The sequence below is a fragment of the Dama dama genome, chromosome 16 (assembly GCF_033118175.1).
Source record: "Dama dama isolate Ldn47 chromosome 16, ASM3311817v1, whole genome shotgun sequence".
Classification (NCBI taxonomy): Eukaryota; Metazoa; Chordata; class Mammalia; order Artiodactyla; family Cervidae; genus Dama; species Dama dama.
This window is the reverse complement of record NC_083696.1, coordinates 27,668,423-27,690,147: the sequence shown is the minus strand read 5'-3', so window position 1 is coordinate 27,690,147 and position 21,725 is coordinate 27,668,423.

Sequence of the window (21,725 nt, the reverse complement as noted above, 5' to 3'; positions counted from 1 at the left end):
ACTGGAATAGAGCAGAGGGCAATTACTAATAACTGCAGAAAGAATGAAGAGACTTAGAAAAAGTGGAAAAAATGCTCAGTATGGATATGTCTGCAGGTGAAAGTAAAATCTGATGCTGTAAAGAACAATATTGCATAGGAACTGGGAATGTTAGGTCCATGAATCAAGGTAAATTGGCTGTGGTCAAGCAGGAGGTGGCAAGATTGAACATCCACATTTTAGGAGTCAGTGAACTAAAATGGATGGGAATGGGCAAATTTAATTCAGACAACCATTATATCTACTAATGTGGGCAAGAATCCCTAGGAAGAAACGGAGTAGCCCTTATAGTCAACAAGAGTCTGAAATGCAGTACTTGGGTTCAGTCTTAAAAATGACAGAAGATATTCATTCATTTCCAAGGCAAACTATTCAACATCACAGTAATCCAAGTCTATGCCCCAACCACTGATGCCAAAGAAGCTAAAGTTGACCAGTTCTATGAAGACTTACAAGACCTTCTAGAATTAACACCAAGAACGATGTCCTTTTTTTCATAGGGCACTGGAATGCAAAAGTAAGAAGTCAAGAGATATCTGGAGTAACAGACAAGTTTGGCCTTCGGGTACAAAATAAAGCAGGACAAAGGCTAAAGTGTTTTGCTACACACATACATCAAACTGAAGATGTATGTTGGGCCAGCCAAAGGTGGTAGCAAGACCTGTGCAAGAGAATTGTATGAACTTGACTTAAAATAGTAAAACTTATGTTTGTGTAGGTTACTATATATCTTAGCAAAGTAAAAATTGATTTTTAGAAAGAATATACTAGTGATTAATTAGGAGGTAACTGCTGCAATCCAGGCAAGGGGTGATATCCTTGACAAGGTGTAAGTAGCAGAAATAGATAAGAAGGAAAAGGGGCAAGAGATTGATATGGGATAAATCTGATAGGGTCACAGGCTGAATCCAGGACATAACCAGAGATAGAACTGAGAACTGAGATGTGAGTGTGTCCTTTGGATGAAGACATGTTGTGCTGTGCTTAATTCAGCAGTTGTACTGTGGCCCTATTCTATGCTATGGCCCACAGAGTGAGTGTATATTCCCAGGGTCCATCTCCCAGGGTAGCAGACCATCAGGATAAGAAGCTGGAGTTCATCAGTTGAGTCTACAAGGAGTTCAGTGCAGTTTTTTTCTCTCTAGGAGATCTCTCTCTGGCTCTGGATCTTGGGAGTCAGTATGTGGTGAGGAAAAATACCTAGCTGTGGTCTCCAATGGAAAATGCAAAGATGGTACATGCTGCACAGAGCTTTAATTCTCAAATGAATTTAACCTGTAGGACCTGGAGAGCTGCCATGTGCTGAAACTGAATGTCTTCTCTTTACTTTTGCTTTCTATGCACTTTCATCCTATTATATCCTTCACTTATTAAAACTCTACTTAAGTATTCCAGCATTTTACCAGCCTCTTTACAATAAGTACCCATAGAGGACACTTCTCTTGTAGACTTACTAGGCCATAGGCATGAATTTTCTATTTCTGTGGTCCACTCAGAAGTTTCAGTTAATTTTATTGCAGAAATTTTTGATAGTTTGACTCCTGATGCTCTGAGTGTTCATTTTCTTCTTTGGAAAACAGTAGCAGATCTGACCACATGTATAAGTAAATATGTGACTTACCATAAAATAGTAGATCACTTAGGAAGTGATACTCCCAGGATACTGACAAGTTCTTGAGAAGAGGCTCAGTTCAGTTCACTCGTTCAGTCGTGTCCAACTCTTTGTGACCCCACGGACTGCAGCATGCCAGGCTTTCATGACCATCACCAACTCCCAGAGCTTGCTCAAACTCATGTCCATTGAGTCGGTGACACGATCCAACCATCTCATCCACTGTTGTCCTCTTCTCCTCCTGCTTTCAATCTTTCCCAGCATCAGGGTCTTTTCCAGTAACTCAGTTCTTTGCATCAGGTGGCCAAAGTATTGGAGCTGCAGCTTCAGCATCAGTCCTTCCAGTGAATATTCACTGATTTCCTTTAGGATTGACTGGCTTGATCTCCTTGTAGTCCAAGGGACTCTCAAGAGTTTTCTCCAACACCACAGTTCAAAAGCATCAATTCTTTGGTGCTCAGCTTTCCTTATGGTCCAGCTCTCACATCCATACATGACTACTGGAAAAACTGTAGCTTTGACTAGATGAAACTTTGTCAGCAAAGCAATGTCTTTGTTTTTTTAATATGCTGTCTAGGTTGGTCATCGCTTTCCTTCCAAGAAGCAAGCATCTTTTAATTTCATGGCTGCAGTCACCATCTGCAGTGATTTTGGAGCCCAAGAAAATAAAGTCTGTTACTGTTTCCATTGTTTCTTCTATTTGCAATGAAGTGGTGGGACTAGATGCCATGATCTTAGTTTTCTGAATGTTGAGTTTTAAACCAGTTTTTTTCCCACTTTCCTCTTTCACCTTCATCAAGAGGCTCTTTTGTTCCTCTTCACTTTCTGCCATAAGAGTGGTTTCATCTTCATATCTGAGATTAAAATTGATATCCCTCCTGGATATCTTGATTCGAGCTTGTGCTTCATCAAGCTTGGCATTTCACATGATGTACTCTGCATATAAGTTAGTTAAGCAGGGTGACACTATACAGCCTTCATGCATTCCTTTTGCAATTTGGAACCAGTCTGTTGTTCCATGTCCGGTTCTAACAGTTGCTTCTGGACCTGCATACACATTTCTCAGGAGGCAGGTAAGGTGGTATGCTATTCCCATCTCTTTCAGAATTTTCCACAGTTTGCTGTGATCCACACAGTCAAAGGCTGTAGCATGATCAGTGAAGCAGAAGTAGATGTTTTCCTGAAATTCTCTTGCTTTTACTATGATCAAATGGATGTTGGCAATTTGATCTCTGCTTCCTCTGCCTTTTCTAAAACCAGCTTGAACTTCGGGAAGTTCTCAGCTCACGTACTGTTGAAGCCTAGCTGGGTTAATTTTGAGCATATGTTGCTAGTGTGTGAGATGAGTGCAATTGTGCAGTAGCTTGAACATTCTTTGGCATTGCCTTTCTTTGGAATTGGAATGAAAACTGACCTTTTCCAGTCCTGTGTCCACTGCTGAGTTTTCCAAATTTGCTGGCATATTGAGTTCAGGACTTTCACAGCATCATCTTTTAGGATTTGAAAGAGCTCAACTGGGATTCCATCACCTCCACTAGCTTTGTCCATAGTGATGCTTCCTAAGGCCCACTTGATTTCGCACTCCAGGATGTCTGGCTCTAGGTGAGTTATCACACCATCATGGTTATCTGAGTCATTAAGACCTTTTTGGTATAGTTCTTCTGTGTATTCTTGCCACCTCTTCTTAATATCTTCTGCTTCTGTTGGGTCCTTACTATTTCTTCCCTATATTGTGCCCATCTTTGCATGAAATGTTCCCTTGGTATCTCTCATTCTCCTGAAGAGATCTCTAGTCTTTCCCATTCTACTGTATTCCTCTGTTTCTTTGCATTGATCACTGAAGAAGACTTTCTTATCTCTCCTTGATGTTCTTTGTAATTCTGCATTCAGATGGCTGTATCTTCCCTTACTCCTTTGCCTTTTGCTTCTCTTCTTTTCACAGCTATTTGTAAGGCCTCCTCAGACAACCAGTTTGCCTTTTTGCGTTTCTTCTTCTTGGGGACTGTTTTCATCACTGCCTTGTGTACACTGTTATGAACCTTGGTCCATAGTTCTTCAGGCACTCTGTCTATCAGATTTAATCCCTTGAATCTGTCGCTTTCACTGTATAATCATAAGGGAGTTGATTTAGGTATACCTGGATTGTCTAGTGGTTTTCTCTACTTTCTTCAATTTAAGTCTGACTTTTCTATAAGGAGTTCATGATCTGAGTACAGTCAGCTCCTGGTCTTGTTGACTGTACAGAGTCTCTCCATCTTCAATTGCAAAGAATATAATCAATCTGATTTCGGTATTGACCATCTGGTGATGTCCATGTGTAGAGTCTTCTCTTGTGTTGTTGGAAGAGGGTATTTGCTATGACCAGAGCATTGTCTTGTCAGAACTCTGTTAGCCTTTGCTCTGCTTCACTTTGTACTCCAAGCCCAAACTTGCCTGTTATTCCTGGTATCTCTTGATGTCCTTTTTTGCATTCCAGTCCCCTATGATAAAAAGGACATCTTTTTTGGTGTTAGTTCTAGAAGGTCTTGTAGGTCATCATAGAACCGTTCAGCTTCTTTGGCATTAGTATTTGGGGCATAAACTTGGTCTACTGAGATATTGAATGGTTTGCCTTAGAAACAAACAGAGATCATTCTGTCGTTTGTGAGACTGCACCCAAGTACTGCATTTTGGACTCTTTGGTTGACTACGAGGGCTACTTCATTTCTTCTAAGGGATTCTTGCCCAAAGTAGTAGATGTAATAGTCATAGTCATCTGAATCAAATTCACCCATTCTGGTCCATTTTAGTTCACTGATTCCTAAAATGTCAATGTTCACTCTTGCCTTCTCCTATTTGACCGTTTCCAATTTACCTTGATTCATGGACCTAACATTCCCGGTTCCTATGCAATATTAAGAAGAAGCTACATACAACCAAATTGTTCCTGTGTGATGTTCCAGATTCCTATGCAATATTAAGAATAGGCTACATACAACCAAAAAATACTAACCATTTTCCCCAGAAGAGAAAGTGAAGTCCTTTAATACACATATTCACACACATGTACACATACACATTTATAAAAAATAAGTAAAAAATACTCATAACAATTATAGCCCATATTTATATTTATTATATCCCATAATAATTATGGCCCTAATTTATAGCTATAGTGGTCTATAATGGTCATATCTGGTATTTATAACTACCTTATTCCACTACCCTTTGCTTACTCCCTTTATTTACAGAAAGCGCCTCACTAATTGTGGTTCCTTCAAAGCTAAATTCCTGAAAAATCTGAGCCATTAGTAGTTCTGACTGAATTAGGTCATTATAGTTTTCCATTGACTTCAATCTCAGGACATAATAGTACTAATTGATCAGGTAAAGGATTTCATAGTCTAGACATACATTGATTTGGAGCATATACAGCTTCCTGGAAAGCTTTGTCCCAGCCCGTTAAGCTATTGCCACCTATCTGGTAATACTTGAATCTTCAAAAGGCTATTCTATTGTTCTATAAAGCCAGCTGATTCAGGATGTTGGGGAACATGGTAAGAATAGTGAATTGCATGAGCATGGGCCCTTTGCAACACTTGAATTGATGCAAAATGTGTTCTTTTATCTAAAGCAATGCTGTATGGAATACCATGATGTAGGATATGGCATTCTATAAGAAGTTTTGCAAGTAAAATGCTGTATCTAGAGTAAGTATCTATTTCAAAATAAGCTTCTCTTACATTATAGAAGCAGTCCAGTGTAAGCAACCTACCATCAGAAAGTTGACTGATCACCCCAGGAAATGCTGCCGTACTGGGGACACCGTGTTGGTCTCTGCTGCTGGCAGATGCACCACCCAGCAATAGCTGTAGCCAGGTTGGACTTGGTGAGTGGAAGTCCATTTTGCTGAGCAAGTGTGTAACCTCAATTTCTGCCACCATGGCCATTTGTTCATAAACCCATTGGGCAATGACAGGAGTGGCTAGAGTAAGAGACTGACTGGTATCTACAGAAGAGGTCATCCAACCACGCGATTATCAAAATCCTCCACAGCTGAGGTCACTCTTTGATAAGCATTCACATGGGACTCTAATTAAGATCTTCACATTTTTCTCCAATTCAATGAAGTCTCTCCTCATACTGCTTCTCTAGAGCTCCTTGTCACCAGTTTCCCAGTCATGTTCCTTCCAATCTCTGACCAGGTAACACTCAGTTCATGATGGGGAGTTCAGGTCTCCTGGTGGCTCCTGATTAAGTTTAGTCTCTCTACTAAGGCCCAGTAGCAAACAAAGAGCTGTATCTCAAAAAGAGAGCAGTAATCCACAGAGGATGGCAGGGCTTTGTTTGAAAATCCTAAAAGTCTGTGCTGTGATCCTCTTATAGGGGACTTGTCAAAGGCTCCAAACAGCATCTCTATCTGCCACTGGTGCTTCAAGCACCGTTGGATCTGCTGGATCATCTGGCCCAAACTGCAGTGCAGTTTGTACAGCAGACTGGATCTGTTGCAGAGCCTTCTCTTGGTCTGGGCCCCACCCCAAACTAACAGCTTTTTGGAGCACTTAGTAAATGGGTTGGAGTAGCACACACAAATGAACATACTGACAAAAATCCAGAGGCCCATTAGGCACTGTATCTTGTTTTGGACTGTAAGAAAGGCCAAATATGACATCTTATCCTTTACCTTAGAAGGGCTGCAAAGACATGGTTAGCATTACTGGACCCCTTGAAATTTCACCGAGGTAGAATGCTTCCTGATATCAGATTTATTTCCCACCTTCTAATAAGCAAATATCTTACTTAACAAATCTAGAATAGTTGTTGTTACTTCTTGCTCAATAGGTCCAATAAACATAATGTCATCAGTATCAGGTGACCAATGTGATGCCTTAATGAAGACAAAGGCGATTAAGATCCCTGTAAGCTAAATTATGACATAGGGCTGGAGATTTGATATATTCTTGAGGGAGGACCATGAAAGTATATTGCTGGCCTTCCCAGCTGGTCTTCCCTGGTGGCTCAGATGGTAAAGAATCTGTCTGCAATATAGGAGACTGGGGTTTGATCCCTGGGTCAGGAAGATCCCCTGGAGAAGGGAATGGCAACCTTCTCCAGTATTCTTGCCTGGAGAATTCCATGGACAGAGGAGCCTGGTGGGCTACAGGCCCTGGGATCACAAAGAATCAGATATGACTGAGCGACTTTCACTTTCAGTTTAGTAACAGGTATGGAGAAAAAACAAACAAACAAACAAACACATTTGCCAGTTCAATAGCTATGAACCAGATACCAGAGGATGTATTAATTTTTTTAAGCAATGAAACCACATCTGTTAAATCTGCTTTGGAATCATCACTTGGGTAAGCTTAACATAATCCACTGTCATCCTTCAAGATCTGTTTTCTTCACCTATTTCTTCAAATAGGTGAGATGAATGGGGATGAAGTGAAAATCACAAAGTTTGCATCTTTCATCTTTCATGTCCATGATGGTGGCATTAAATCTCAGCAATCCTTCCAGGAATGTGTCATTGCTTTTGTTTTACTATTTTTCTGGGCAGAGGCAGCTTTGATGGTTTCTACTGGTGGTTTCTTTGGTGGTCTTTGCCACTATAATGACCCTCACTCAGGAAGACAGTATAATAATTCTGCCAGTTGCTATTCCAATAATCCATTCCAGGGCTAGGGAAACAGCAACAGGGTGAGTTTGAGGACCCACTGGACTCAAGATGGGTTGGAGATGAGCTGAAGTCCTATTGATCATCTGACATCCATAAGCCAATACTTTGACTGTTCAACCAAAGAGATAGTGTCATTCTGATAAAAGGCCATAGGTCCCTTTATGGGAAAAGGTTAACAAGAATATGTTTTGGCAAAGTAGCAGAGTCCTTCCTCAACTGCCCTTTCATTCAAAGGGTTATGTAGTCTGTAAACTGGCTCAAGTCTGGGAATTGATTGACAGACCATGATTCTATTTTTTTTTTAATTGAAGTTAGAATTTTTTCCCCTTGATTTAGAGCTCTTTTGCTTATACAGATCAAGTATAGATAGCCCATCTTGTCTTAGTCCAGGAGTGCTGCTGTAACAAAATACTACACACTGGATGGCTTATAAACAACAGAAATTTATTTCTCAGATTTTAGGGCTGGAAACCCAAAATCAGGCTGTCAGCATGTTGGGTTCTGGAGAAGGCCTTCTTGTTGGTAGCAGAGTGCAGGCGTCTCTCTGTACCCTCATTTGGTGGAAGGGGCAAAAGATCTCTCTGTAGACATTTTTATAATGGTACTAATCCCATTTATAAGTACTCTGCCCTCAAGACCTAATTGCTCCTAAAGACCCCACCTCCCAACACCATCACCTTGGGGTTAGGTTTCAATGTAAAAATTTTGATGGGAGATAAACATTCAGACAATAGTGACATGATCAACCTGCCAATGTCATAGGTCTCTGCAAGCCACTCTATTCTGATTGTTGCTTTGACTCTTCCGTCTGTTGTAGTAACCATGTCTGTCTCACCTTTGATTATTTGGTGCTGCTACCCTGGGATCCAATTATCTCTCATTGCATGTAGGTTTTCAATTCAGTGGCAGCAGCTCCCACTATAATCTGACTTACAGAGAAATCCTTTGTGTTCGTCAAAGATTTTAGGGCTCCCTTCACAAATTTATTGCTTGCAGTTGTCATGAAAAATGTGTCCTCTGGACGCTTCTGAGATGAATGAGCAGGTCTACCATGATGAATCCATACTAAAATTCAAATTTCTCTACAGATTTGGATCTCTTCCTCTGTAGTATATGGGCTTCCCTGGTGGCTCAAATGGTAAAGAATCTACCTGCAATGCAAGAGACCTGGGTTTGAGCCCCGAGTTGGGAAGATCCCCTGGAGGAGGAAATGTCAACCCACTCCAGTTTTCTTTCCTGGAGAATCCCCATGGACAGAGGAGCCTGGCAGGCTACAGTCCATGGGGTCACAAAGAGTCGGACACGACTGAGTGACAAAGCACACACTCTGTAATATATGAAAGCAGTTCTGGCAGCTAGGTATGATGTTGGTTCTTGTTTTAGTCAACTACTCAAATTGTCAGAGCCCCTTTTATTCCTCTAAGCTGTAACACCAAATCCAGAATTCAGTAATTTAGCTTGAATCAACTTTATGTTCTATTATTTCATATCCTTAATATTCATCTTTCTCAAACACATGAAACTTTTTGAACAAAATGACTTGTCTATATCAAATAGGTCCAATTGGTCCACTGTATTGTTTAAAGCTTGTGTATCCTTATTAATTTTCTGTCCAGATGATCTGTCCATTGCTGTGAGTAGGGTGTTAATTCCCCCATTATTATTGTGTTACTGTCAATTTCCCCTTTAACAGTTGTTAGCATTTGCTTTATATATTGAGGTGCTTCTATGTTGGGCACACATATTTTTATAATTGTTATATCTTCTTCTTGAATTGATCCCTTAATTATTATGTTGTGTCCTTCCTTGTCTCTTGTAATGGTCTTTATTTTAACACTGATTTTATCTGATATGAGTATTACTACTCTCACTTTCTTTTGATTTTCATTTGCATGTAGTATCTTTTTCTAGCCCTCTCACTTTCAGTCTGTATGTGTCCCTAGGTCTGAGGTGGGTCCCTTGTAGACAGCACATGTGGGGGTCTTTTTTTTTTTTTTTATCCATTCACCCTATCTGTGTCTTTTGGTTGGAGCATTTAGCCCATTTGCATTTAAGGTAATTATTGATATGTATGATCCTATTACCATTTGCTTTATTATTTTGGGTTTGTTTTTATAAGCCTTTTCTTTCTCTTGTGTTTCCTGTATAGAGAAATTCCTATAGCATTTGTTGTAGAGCTGGTTTGGTGGTGCTAAATTTTCTTAACATTTTCTTGTCTGTAAAGATTTCTGGTTTCTCCCTTGAATGTGAATGAGATCCTTGCTGGATAGAGTAATCTTGGTGGCATGTTTTTCTCTTTCATTACTTCAAGTATATATCGCTACTCTTTTCTGACCTGCAGAGTTTCTGTTGAAAGAGCAGCAGTTAGTCTTATGGGGATTCCCTTGTATATTATTGTTGCTTTTTCCTTGCTATTAAAAAATTTTTTTAAATTTTATTTATTTATTTATTTGACTGTGCCAGGTCTTAGTTGCAGCACATAGCATCTTCAATCTTCACTGTGGCATGTGAACTCTTAGTTGCAGCATCTGGGATATAATTCCCTGACCAGGGATTGAACCCAAGCCCCCTGCTTTGGGAGCACAGAGTCTTAGCCAGTGGATCATGGGGAAGTCCCTCCCTTGCTGCTTTTAGTATTTGTTCTTTGTGTTTAACTTTTGTTAGTTTGATTAATATGTGTCTTGGTGTGTTTCTCCTTGGGTTTATCCTATAGGGACTCTCTGGGTTCCTGGTCCTAGGTGGCTATTTCCTTTCCCATTTTAGGGACGTTTTATTTATAATCTCCTCAAATACTTTCTTATACCATTTCCTTTTGTCTTCTTCTTCTGTGATCCCTATGATTCAAATGTTGTTGCACTTAATATTGTCCCAGAGACTGTCTCTGAGACTGTCCTCACTTTTTTATTGCTTTTTCTTTATTCTACTCTGTTTCAGTTATTTCCACCATTGTATCTTCCAGCTCACTTATCTGTTCTTCTGCCTCAGTTATTCTGCTGTTGGTTCCCTCTAACGTATTTTTTTTACCTCATTTATTGTATTGTTCATTGCTGATTGTCTATTCTTTAATTTTTCCAGGTACTTGTTAAACATTTCTTGCATCTTCTCAATCTGTGCCTCCAGTCTATTTTTCTGTGCCTCCATTTTATTTTCAAGATTTTGAATCATCTTTACTATCATTACTCTGAATTCTTTTTCAGGTAGACTGCCTATTTCCCCTTCATTTGTTTGGTTTTATGGGTTTTTAACCATGTTTCTTCATCTGCTGCATGTTTCTCTGTCTTTTCATTTTGTTTAACTTACTGTGTTTAGGTTCTCCTTTCTTCAGGCTAGATGGTTGTAGTATTCAATTGTGGAGTCTTCCTCCATGAGTGGGATTGGACCAGTGTCTTGTGAAGGTTTCCTGGTTGGGGGACTTATGCCTGTGTTCTGGTGGATGGAGTTAGATCTTGTCCCTGAAGAGCAGTGCCGTGTCCAGTAGTGTGTTTGGGGTTGTCCGTGGGTTTGGTATGGTTTTGGGTAGCCTGTCTGCTAATGTGCAGGGCTGTGTTCCTATTTTTCTGAAGAAGTGACATGGGGTGTCCTGCATTGGAGCTTGCTGGCTTTTGGGCTGGGCCTGGTCTTGGTGTTGAGGTGGATGCTTTGGGGATGGCTCTCACTGATTAATTTCCAGGGTGTCAGGAGTTCTCTGGTGGTTCAAAGTCCTGAACTTGGGTCTCCCACTTCAGGAGTTCAGACCTAGTCCCTTACTACAGCACCAAGACTTCACAGGTCACATATCACAGAAGACAAAACCCCAAGATTATTGGTGAAAGCAACACTCAGTAGCCCAGAATACCCAAAGAAACTCATACCAAAGTCCTCCAATATTTCTAGGAATGTCTCTGGGCCTCTTGTGGGTAGTGTGGGGTCAACTCGGTCTCAGATCTGGCCTTGCTCCAAACGTCCACAGTTGCCCCTAAAGTCCATAGTCTCAGGTTAATTGTGGAGATTTAATCCGCTGCACCTGTGGCTTTAGGTGTTAATTCCCCTTCTCTTCTCCAATCACTTCAGCCCTTGTGTTCTGCTTTGGTTTCGGGCCCAGCTCTGCTGATAGGTGTCCCTCTGGTGTCTGTTCCCCACCCAGACACAAAGGGGAAAGGCCGAGGCTTATTAAGGCTCACTTGCTCACTTGGGCTTAGGAGAGAGGGGTAAGGCAGCCACAGTTTGGATATACTGGGGAGTGCGTGTGGTCTTAGAGACTTGCCGGATGCTGTTACAGTCTGAGGTGCATGGTGCACTCTTCTAGAGGTTTTGGCCCCAGGTAGTGGGTCCCTAGGAAGAGCCAAGTTGCTTAGACTCCTAGCAAGATGTAGGTAGTAGTCTGTGCCTACTCACAGCCTGGTGGCAGCTGCCACCTCTGGGGTTGGGACTGCAGCAGCAGTGTTTTGTCTGCTGCCTCAGGCACTTACCCTGGCTTTGGCAGTGGCTAGTGGTTTACATTTCCCTCTCTGGGATCATAAACTGCAATTGTGTCTAATTCCACCACTGGTGCTCCTACCGGTTTTGCTGGTTTTGGCAGCATTTCCCTCTTTGGGATCGTAAACTGCAGTGGCATTTAATCTTGCTGCTGCGCTCCTACCAGTTTTGCTGGGTTTGTCAGCCATGTGTGGAATTAGAATGTCCCAGTGACTATGACATCCTGCCTCTTTGGGACGCCTAATGTTTTATCTGGACTCCATCATCTGTGCCGTACTAGCCACTTCAGAGTGTTCTCATAGCAGCCAGCTCCAGTCCTCTCCCTCAGGTCCAACACTTGAGCCTGAGCCATGGCATCTCGCTGTGCCACTCGCTCCTCGGTTAGGATGTGCTTATTGTTCAGCAATGATCTCTGTGGTAAATTACTTTCATTTTGTCTTCCAAGCACCTTCCATTGCACTCCTCCCTGAAGTTCCTAAGCTCCCTTCTGTCCTCACCTATGAGGGAGTTTCTGAGAGTGTGGAAACCTTTCCTCCTTCCTGACTCCCTCCCCAGGGTGCAGGTCCCCTTGCTGAAATTCTTTGTTTCTTTTTTTATCTTTACCTTTTGCCCTCCCTCATTCTAAGGAAATTGGCTAGCCTTTTTAGAAGTCTAGGGTCTTCTGCCAACGTCCCTAAGGTGTTTTGTATGAGTTGTTCCATATCTAGATAAATTTTTCATGTATTCATGGGGAGGAAGGTTATCTCCCTGTCTTATTCCTCTATCATCTTGGAAGTTCTTCCACCTGATCTTAATTTTAGAGGAAAACCTTACAGCTTTTCATAGTTGAGTATGATGTAAGCTATGGTTTGTCATAAATAGACATTATAATGTTGAAGTATGTTTCCTCTATAGTAAAAATACCTGATGAGAGGTATTTTTTTTATCATGAATGGGTGTTGAATTTTGTCAAAAGCTTTTTCTGCATCTATTGAGGGGACCATATGGTTTTTATTCTACAACTTGTTGATGTGGTGCATTGTACTGATTGATTTGCAGATACTGAAAAATCTTTGAATCTCTAGGATAAATCTCATTTGTTCATGGTATATGATCTTCTCAATATGTAGTTGGATTTGGTTTGCTAGTATTTTGTTGAAGATTTTTATGTCTATGTTCATCAATGATATTGGCCTGTAATTTTCTTTTTTAAAATAATTTTATTTATTTACATTTTTTACTGTGCTGGGTCTTTGTTGCTGCATGGACTTTTCTCTAGTTGTGGAGAGCACAGGAGGGGGCTACTCTCTCACTGTGATGCACAGGCTTTTCATTGCAGTGGCTTCTCTTGTTGTTGGTCATAGGCTCTAGGCACACAGACTTCAGTTGTTCCTGTACATGGGCTTAGCAGTTGTGACTCCCAGCCTCTAGAGCACAGGCTTAGTATTTGTGGCCCATGGGCTTAGTTGCTTCATGGCATGTGGGATCTCCCCAGATCAGGGATCAAACCTGTGTCTCCTGCATTAGTAGATGGATTCTTTACCACTTAGCCACCAGGAAAACCCTGAATTTTCTTCTTTTTGTGATATATTTATCTGGTTTTGGTAGTAGAGTGATGGTGGCCTTGTAGAATGAGCTTGGGAGTGTTCCTTCCTCTGCAATTTTTGGGAAGAATTTCAGAAGTATAGACGTTTACTCTTCTCTAAATGTTTGAAAGAATTTGCCTCTGAAGCTATCTGGTCTCAGACTTCTGTTTGTTGGAAAATTTTAATCAGAAGACACATTTTTTCAAGTGTACATGGAACATCCTCCAGGATGGATAGCATCAGTTCAGTTCAGTTCAGTCATTCAGTCGTGTTCGACTCTTTGCGACCCCATGAACCATAGCACGCCAGGCCTCCCCGTCCATCACCAACTGCCAGAGTCTACCCAAACCCATGTCCATTGAGTTGGTGATGCCATTCAACCATCTCATCCTCTGTTGTCCCCTTCTCCTCCTGCCTTTAATCTTTCCCAACATCAGGGTCTTTTCACATGAGCCAGCTCTTTGCATCAGGTGGCCAAAGTATTGGAGTTTCAGCTTCAACATCAGTCCTTCCAACGGTAGGAGACAAAACAAGTCTTAAAAAATTTAAGAGGATAGGAATTATATCAAACACTCTTTTTCTTTTTTTTAATCACAATGGTATTAAAGAAGAAATCAATAACAGGAGAAAATGCAAAGAAGTCACAAACACATAAAGAATAAACAATGTGCCACTAGAAACCAATGGCTCAAAGAAGAAATCAAGGAAGAAATTAGAAAATACCTCAAGACACATTAAAATGGAAACACAACTTTCCATATTATATGAGATGCAGCAAAAGCAGTTCTAGGAGGTAAATTTATGACAGTACAGGCCTACCTCAAGAAACAAACAAAAATAATCTCAAATAAGTAACCTAATCTGTCATCTAAAAGAATTAGAAAAATAACAATTAAGAAAGCCCAAAGTCAACAGTCAGAAAGAAGAAAATAATAAAGATCATAAAGGAAATAAATAAAGTATGAGTACCCTCCCTTGGTCAAAAAAATGCAATAGAAAATAGCAATAAAACCAATAGCAATGAATCTAGATGAGTCTTTGAAAAAATAAACAAAATTGATAATTTTCTAGCCAGGCTCATCGGGAAGAAAAGAGAAGGGATGAAAATAAACAGTTAAGAAATGAAAAGAAAGAAATAATAAACAATACCACAGAGATTAAAAAAAAAAAACCTAAGAGGATACTGTAACAGTTATATGCCAAAACACTGGATAGTGTAGGAGAAACGGACAAGTTTCTAGTAACATATACAGCTTGCCATGCTGAATTAAAAAGAAATAGACAATGTGAACAGATAAATAGCTAGTAGTGAATTGCTGCTGCTAAGTCACTTCAGTCGTGTCTGACTCTGTGCGACCCCACAGACAGCAGCCCGCCAGGCTCCTCCGTCCCCGGGATTCTCCAGGCAAGAACACTGGAGTGGGTTGCCATTTCCTTCTCCAAGTAGTGAATTAGAATTTGTTAAAAAAAAAATAATAATAATAACAATAAAAAGCTCACAGGAAACAAAAGTTCAGAAACAGACAGCTTCACAGGGGAATCCTGTCAAACATATAAAGAAAAGGTAATGCCTATCCTCCTCAAACTATTCCCTAAAATTGAAAAGGATGGAACTCTCCAGACAGAGGGCATAGAGGGAAACTATATCAACATAATGGAGCTTCCCAGGTGGTGCTAGTGATAAAGAACTCGGCTGCCAGTGCAGGAGACTTGCGATGTGGGTTCAATCCCTGTGTCAGGAAGATCTCCTGGAGGAGAGCATGGCAACCCACTCCAGTATTCTTGCCTGGTGAATCCCATGGATAGAAGAGCCTGATGGGCTATAGTCCATAGGGTTGCAAAGAGTCAGACATGACTGAAGTGACTTAACAAGCATGACTCTCAACATAATACAGGTCATAGGACAAAACCACAACAAACATTCTCAATGATGAAAAACTGAAAGTATTTCCTCTAAGAAATGAACAAGACAAGGATATACACTCTTGCCAGTATTATTCAACAGTTTTGGAAGTCCTAGCCTTGGCAGTCAGAGAAAAAAATAAAAGAATTCAAGTTGGAAAAGAAGAAGTAAAACTGTCACTGCTTTCAGGTGACATGATACTATACATAGAAACTGTAAAGATGCTCCTAGAAAACTACTAGAGCTCATCATGAATTTGGTAATGTAGGATACAAAATATACAAAAATCTCCTGCATAGCTATACCCTAACAACAAAAGATCAGAATTAGAAATCAAGGAAAAAATCCTACTCATGATCACATTAAAAAGAATAAAATACCAAGAAATAAACCTACCAAAGAGACAAAAACCTGCCCTCAGAAAACTATAAGATACAGATGAAAGAAATAAAAGATGACACAAACAGATAGAGATACAGTATGTTCTTGGATTGGAAGAATCAACATTGTAAAAATGATGGTACTACCCAAAAAATCTAGTTTCAGTGTAAACCCTATCAAATTACCAATAAAAATTTTCATACAACTAGAACAAAAAATTGTACAATTTATATGGAATCACAAAAGGCCCTGATAGCCAAAGCAATCTTGAGAAAGAAATGGAGCTGGAGAAATCAGACTCCCTGACTTCAGACTATACAACAAAATTACAGTAATCAAAACAGCATGGTGCTAGCCCAAAACAGAAATATAGATCAATGGAACAGGATAGAAAGCCCAGAAATAAACCCATGCACCTACAATCACCTAATCAATGACAAAGGAGGTGAAAATATACAGTGGAGAAAAAACAGTGTCTTCAATAAGTGGTGCTGGGAAAACTGAGCAGCTACATGTAAAAGAGTGAAATAAGAACACTTCCTGGGCCAAAGAACTAAACAGACATTTCTCCAAAGAAGACATACAGATGGCTAACAAACACATGAAAAGATGCTCAACATCACTCATTATCAGAGAAATGCAAATCAAAACCACAATGAGGTACCATTACACACCAGTCAGGATGGCTGCTATCCAAAAGTCTACAAGCAATAAACGCTGGAGAGGGTGTGGAGAAAAGGGAACCCTCTTACACTGTTGGTGGGAATGCAAACTAGTACAGCTGCTGTGGAGAACAGTGTGGAGATTCCTTAAAAAACTGGAAACAGAACTGCCATATGACCCAGCAATCCCACTTCTGGGCATACACACCAAGGAAACCAGATCTGAAAGAGATGTGTGCACCCCAATGTTCATTGCAGCACTGTTTATAATAGCCAGGACATGGAAACAACCTAGATGCCCATCAGCAGATGAATGGATAAGGAAGCTGTGGTACATATACACCATGGAATATTACTCAGCCATTAAAAAGAATTCATTTGAACCAGTCCTAATGAGATGGATGAAACTGGAGCCCATCATACAGAGTGAAGTAAGCCAGAAAGATAAAGACCAATACAGTGTACTAACGCATATATATGGAATTTAGAAAAATGGTAATGATAACCCTATATGCAAAGCAGAAAAAGAGACACAGATGTACAGAACAGACTTTTGGACTCTGTGGGAGAAGGCGAGGGTGGGATGTTTTGAGAGAACAGCATCGAAACATGTATACTATCTAGGGTGAAAGAGATCACCAGCCCAGGCTGGATGCATGAGACAAGTGCTCGGGCCTGGTGCACTGGGAAGACCCAGAGGAATCGGGTAGAGAGGGAGGTGGGAGCGGGGATCGGGATGGGGAATACATGTAAATCCATGGCTGATTCATGTCAATGTATGACAAAAACCACTACAATATTGTAAAGTAATTAGCCTCCAACTAATAAAAATAAATGAAAAAAAAAAAAAAGAACACTTCCTAACAACACACACAAAAATAAAGTCAAAATAGATTAAAGACTTAAATGTAAGGTCAAATACTATGAAACTTTTAGAGGCAAACAGGCAGAACACTCCTTGAAGTAAATCACCATAAGAACCTTTCTATACCCACCTCCTAGAGTGAAAAATAAAAATAAAAGTAACAAATGGGACCTAGTTAAACTCAAAACCTTTTGCATAGGAAAAGAAACCATAAGCAAAACAAAAACGGGAAAATGGGAGAAAATATTTGCAAATGAAGCAACTGGCAAGGAATTAATCTCCAAAATATGCAATCAGTTCATGTTGTTCAATATAAAATAAAACAACCCAATAAAAAATTGGCAGAAGATCTAAATAGATAATTTCTCCAAAGAAGACATACAGATGGCCAAGACACACATGAAAAGATGCTTAACATCACTGATTATCAGAGAAATGAAAATCAAAACTAAAACGAAGTATCACCTCATAGTCATCATCAAAAATCTACAAACAATAAATGCTAGAGAGGGTATGGATAAAAGGGAACCATCCTACTCTGTTGGGAATGTAAACTAGTATAAGCCACTCTGTAGAACTGTACAGTAATCCCCCAACAAAAGAACCTTCAGTTTGTGAATTTTCAAGGATGCAAATGCCAGGTGTGAGTGAAATTGCAACTTGTCCTCCATCTCCTATGGAGCTCTATCATCTCCACCTTCTCTCCCTCCTTTAGTCAGTAAGTCTTCTTGTCTGTTCACCTGATGCCAACCCCTGTATGCAAGCTCTTATAATGTAGTACTGTTCTTTTCAAGACACTATAAGATTAAAACTGTTTATTTTTTGTGTTTGCCTTTTGTGTATTATTTGTGTGAAAAGTATTATAAACCCATTACAGTGCAGTACTATATAGCTGATTGTGTTAGTTGGATACCTAGGCTAACTTTTTTGGACTTATAAATAAATTGGATTTATGAATGCACTCTCAGAATGGAAGTCATTGATATGCAGGAGACTTACTGTATGGAGGTCCCTTAAAAAACTGAAAATAGAGCTACCATATGATTCAGCATTCCCACTCCTGGGCATATATCTGGAGAAAACCATAATTCAAAAAGATACATGCACCCAATATTCATTTCAGTACTATTTACAATAGACAAGATGAGGAAGCAACTGAATGTCCATCAACAGAGGAATAGACAAAGAAGATGTGATACATATATACTATGTAATATTACTCAGCCATAAAAAATGAAATAATGTCATTTGTAGCTGTATAGATGTACCTAGAGATTGTCATACTTAATGAAGTAAATCAAAGACAAATATTTACCACTTATATGTGGAATCTAAAAAAAAATGATACAAATACACTTATCTACAAAACAAAATAGAGTTACAAATATAGAAAATAAACATATGTTTACCAGGGGCTATGAAGGGAATGGATAAATCGGGACACTGGGATTGACATATGCACACTGCTATATATAAAACAGATAACTAATAAAGACCTACTACATAGCATAGGAAATTCTACTCAATACTTTGTAATGGCCTATATGGGAAAGGAATCTAAAAAAAATGATAATATATACATGTATGACAGATTCTCTTTACTATACACCTGAAAGTGATACATCTTTGTAAGTCAACTATATTCTGATAAAAATTTTAGAAAGAATGTGTATTCTGTTGATTTTGGATGGAATGTCCTATAGATATCTACTAAGTACAGCTGGTCTATTGTGACACATAATACTAGTGTTTTCTTACTGATTTTCCATCTAGATGGCTTGTGCATTGATGCCAGTGGAGTGTTAAAGTCCACTAGTATTATTGTAGGATTGGAATGAAAACTGACCTTTTCCAGTCTTGTGGCTACTGCTGAATTTCCCAAGTTTTTGGGTATATTGAGTGCAGCACTTGAACAGCAACAGCTTTTATGGTTTGAAATAGCTCAGCTGGAATTCCATCACCTCCAGTAGATTTGTTCATAGTAATGCTTCCTAAGGCCCACTTGACTTCACACTCCAGGATATCTGACTGTATGTGTATGACCACATCATTGTGGTTATCTGGGTCAGTAAGACATTTTTGTACAGTTCTTCTGTGTATTCTTGCCACCTCTTCTTAATCTCTTCTGTTTCTGTAATGGAAATTAAAACAAAAATAAACAAATGAGACCTAATTAAACTTAAAAGCTTTTACACAGTAAAGAAAACTATAAGTAAGGTGAAAAGACAACCCTCAGAATGGAAGAAAATAATAGCAAATGAAATAACTGACAAAGGATTAATCTCCAAAACATATAAGCAGTTCATGCAGCTCAATACCAGAAAGACAAACAACCCAATCAAAAATTGCATAGAAGACTTAAGATGACATTTCTTCAAAGAAGACTTACAGATGACTCATAAACAAATGAAAAGATGCTCAGCATCACTCACTAGTAGAGAAATGCAAATCAAAACTACAATGAGGTAACATCCCATACCAGTTAGAATGCCCATCATCAAAATGTCTAAAAAGAATAAATGCTAGAGAAGGTGTAGGGAAAAGGGTATCTTCTTGCACTGTTGCTGGGAATGTAAATTGATACAGCCACTATGGAGAGAAGTATAGAGATTTCTAAGGCTTTAGCATAGTCAGTAAAGCAGAAATAGAGGTTTTTCTGGAACTCTTTTGCTTTCTCGATGATCCAGCAGATGTTGGCAATTTGATCTCTGGTTCCTCTGCCTTTTCTAAAACCAGTTTGCACATCTGGATGTTCATGGTTCACGCATTGCTGAAGCCTAGCTTGGAGAATTTTAAGCATCATTTTAATAGCGTGTGAGATGAGTGCAATTGTGTGGTAGTTTGAGCATTCTTTGGCATTGCCTTTCTTTGGGATTGGAATGAAAACTGACCATTTCCAGTCCTGTGTCCACTACTGAGTTTTCCAAATTTGCTGGCATTTTGAGTGCAGCACTTTCACAGCACCATCTTTCAGGATTTGAAACAGCTCAACTGGAATTCCATCACCTCCACTGACTTTGTTTATAGTGATGCTTCCTAAGGCCCACTTGACTTTGCATTCCAGGATGTCTGACTCTAGGTGAGTGATCACAGCATCGTGATTATCTGGGTTGTGAAGATCTTTTTTGTACAGTTCTTCTGTGTATTTTTGCCACCTCTTCTTAATATCTTCTGCTTCTGTTAGGTCCATACCACTTCTGTCCTTTATTGAGCCCATCTTTGCATGAAATGTTCCCTTGGTATCTCTAATATTCTTGAAGAGATCTCTAGTCTTTCCCATTCTATTGTTTTCCTCTATTTCTTTGCACTGATCACTGAGGAAAGCTTTCTTATCTCTCCTTGCTATTCTTTGGAACTCTGCGTTCAAATGGGTATATCTTTCCTTTTCTCCTTTGCTTTTCGCTTCCTTCCTTTTCACAGATATTTGTAAGGCCTGCTTAGACAGCCATTTTGCTTTTTTGTGTTTCTTTTTCTTGGGGATGGTCTTGATTCCTGTCTCCTGTACAATGTCATGAACCTCCATCCATAGTTCATCAGGCACTCTGTCTATCAGATCTAGTCCCTTAAATCTATTTCTCACTTCTACTGTATAGTCATAAGGGATGTGATTTAGTTCATACCTGAATGGTCTAGCAGTTTTCTCCACTTTCTTCAATTTCAGTCCGAATTTGGCAATAAAGAGTTCATGATCTGAGTCAGCTCCCGGTCTTGTTTTTGCTGACTGTATAGAGCTTTTCCATCTTTGGCTGATTCTAGGAATCAGTGAACTGAGATGGACTGGAATGGGTGACTTTAACTCAGATGACCATTATATCTACTACCATGGGCAGGAATCCCTTAGAAGAAATCGAGTAGCCATCATAGCCAACAAGAGTCCCAAATGCAGTACTTGGATGCAGTCTCAAAAACGACGGAGTGATCTATGTTCATTTCCAAGGCAAACCATTCAATATCACGGTAATCCAAGTCTATGACCCGACCAGTAATGCTGAAGAAGATGATATTGAACACTTCTATGAAGACCTACAAGACCTTCTAGAACTAACACCCAAAAAAGATGTCCTTTTCATTACAGGTGACTGGATTGAAAAGGAGAAAGTCAAGAAACACCTGGAGTTAAAAAAAAAAAAGAAAGAAACACCTGGAGTAACAGGCAAATTTATCCTTGGAGTACAGAATGAAGCAGGACAAAGGCTAATAGAGTTCTGCCAAGAGAACACACTGGTCATAGCAAACACCCTCTTCCAACAACACAAGAGAAGACTCTACACTTGGACATCACCAGATGGTCAACACTGAAATCAGATTGATGTATGGCAGAAGCCATCACAATATTGTAAAGTCATTATCCTCCAATTAAAAATAAAATTTTAAAAAATTGACAAAGGATTTGAAGAGATGTTTTTCCAAAGAAGATCTCAAATAACCAATAAGTATATGGAAAGAAAATCATTAGACATTAGGAAAATACAAACCAAAGCCACCATGAAGTATTACTTAACTCCCACTAACTGAAAAATGGAAAATAAATGGTGGTGAGGATATGGAAAAACTGGAACTTTTTTACATTGCTGATGGGAATGC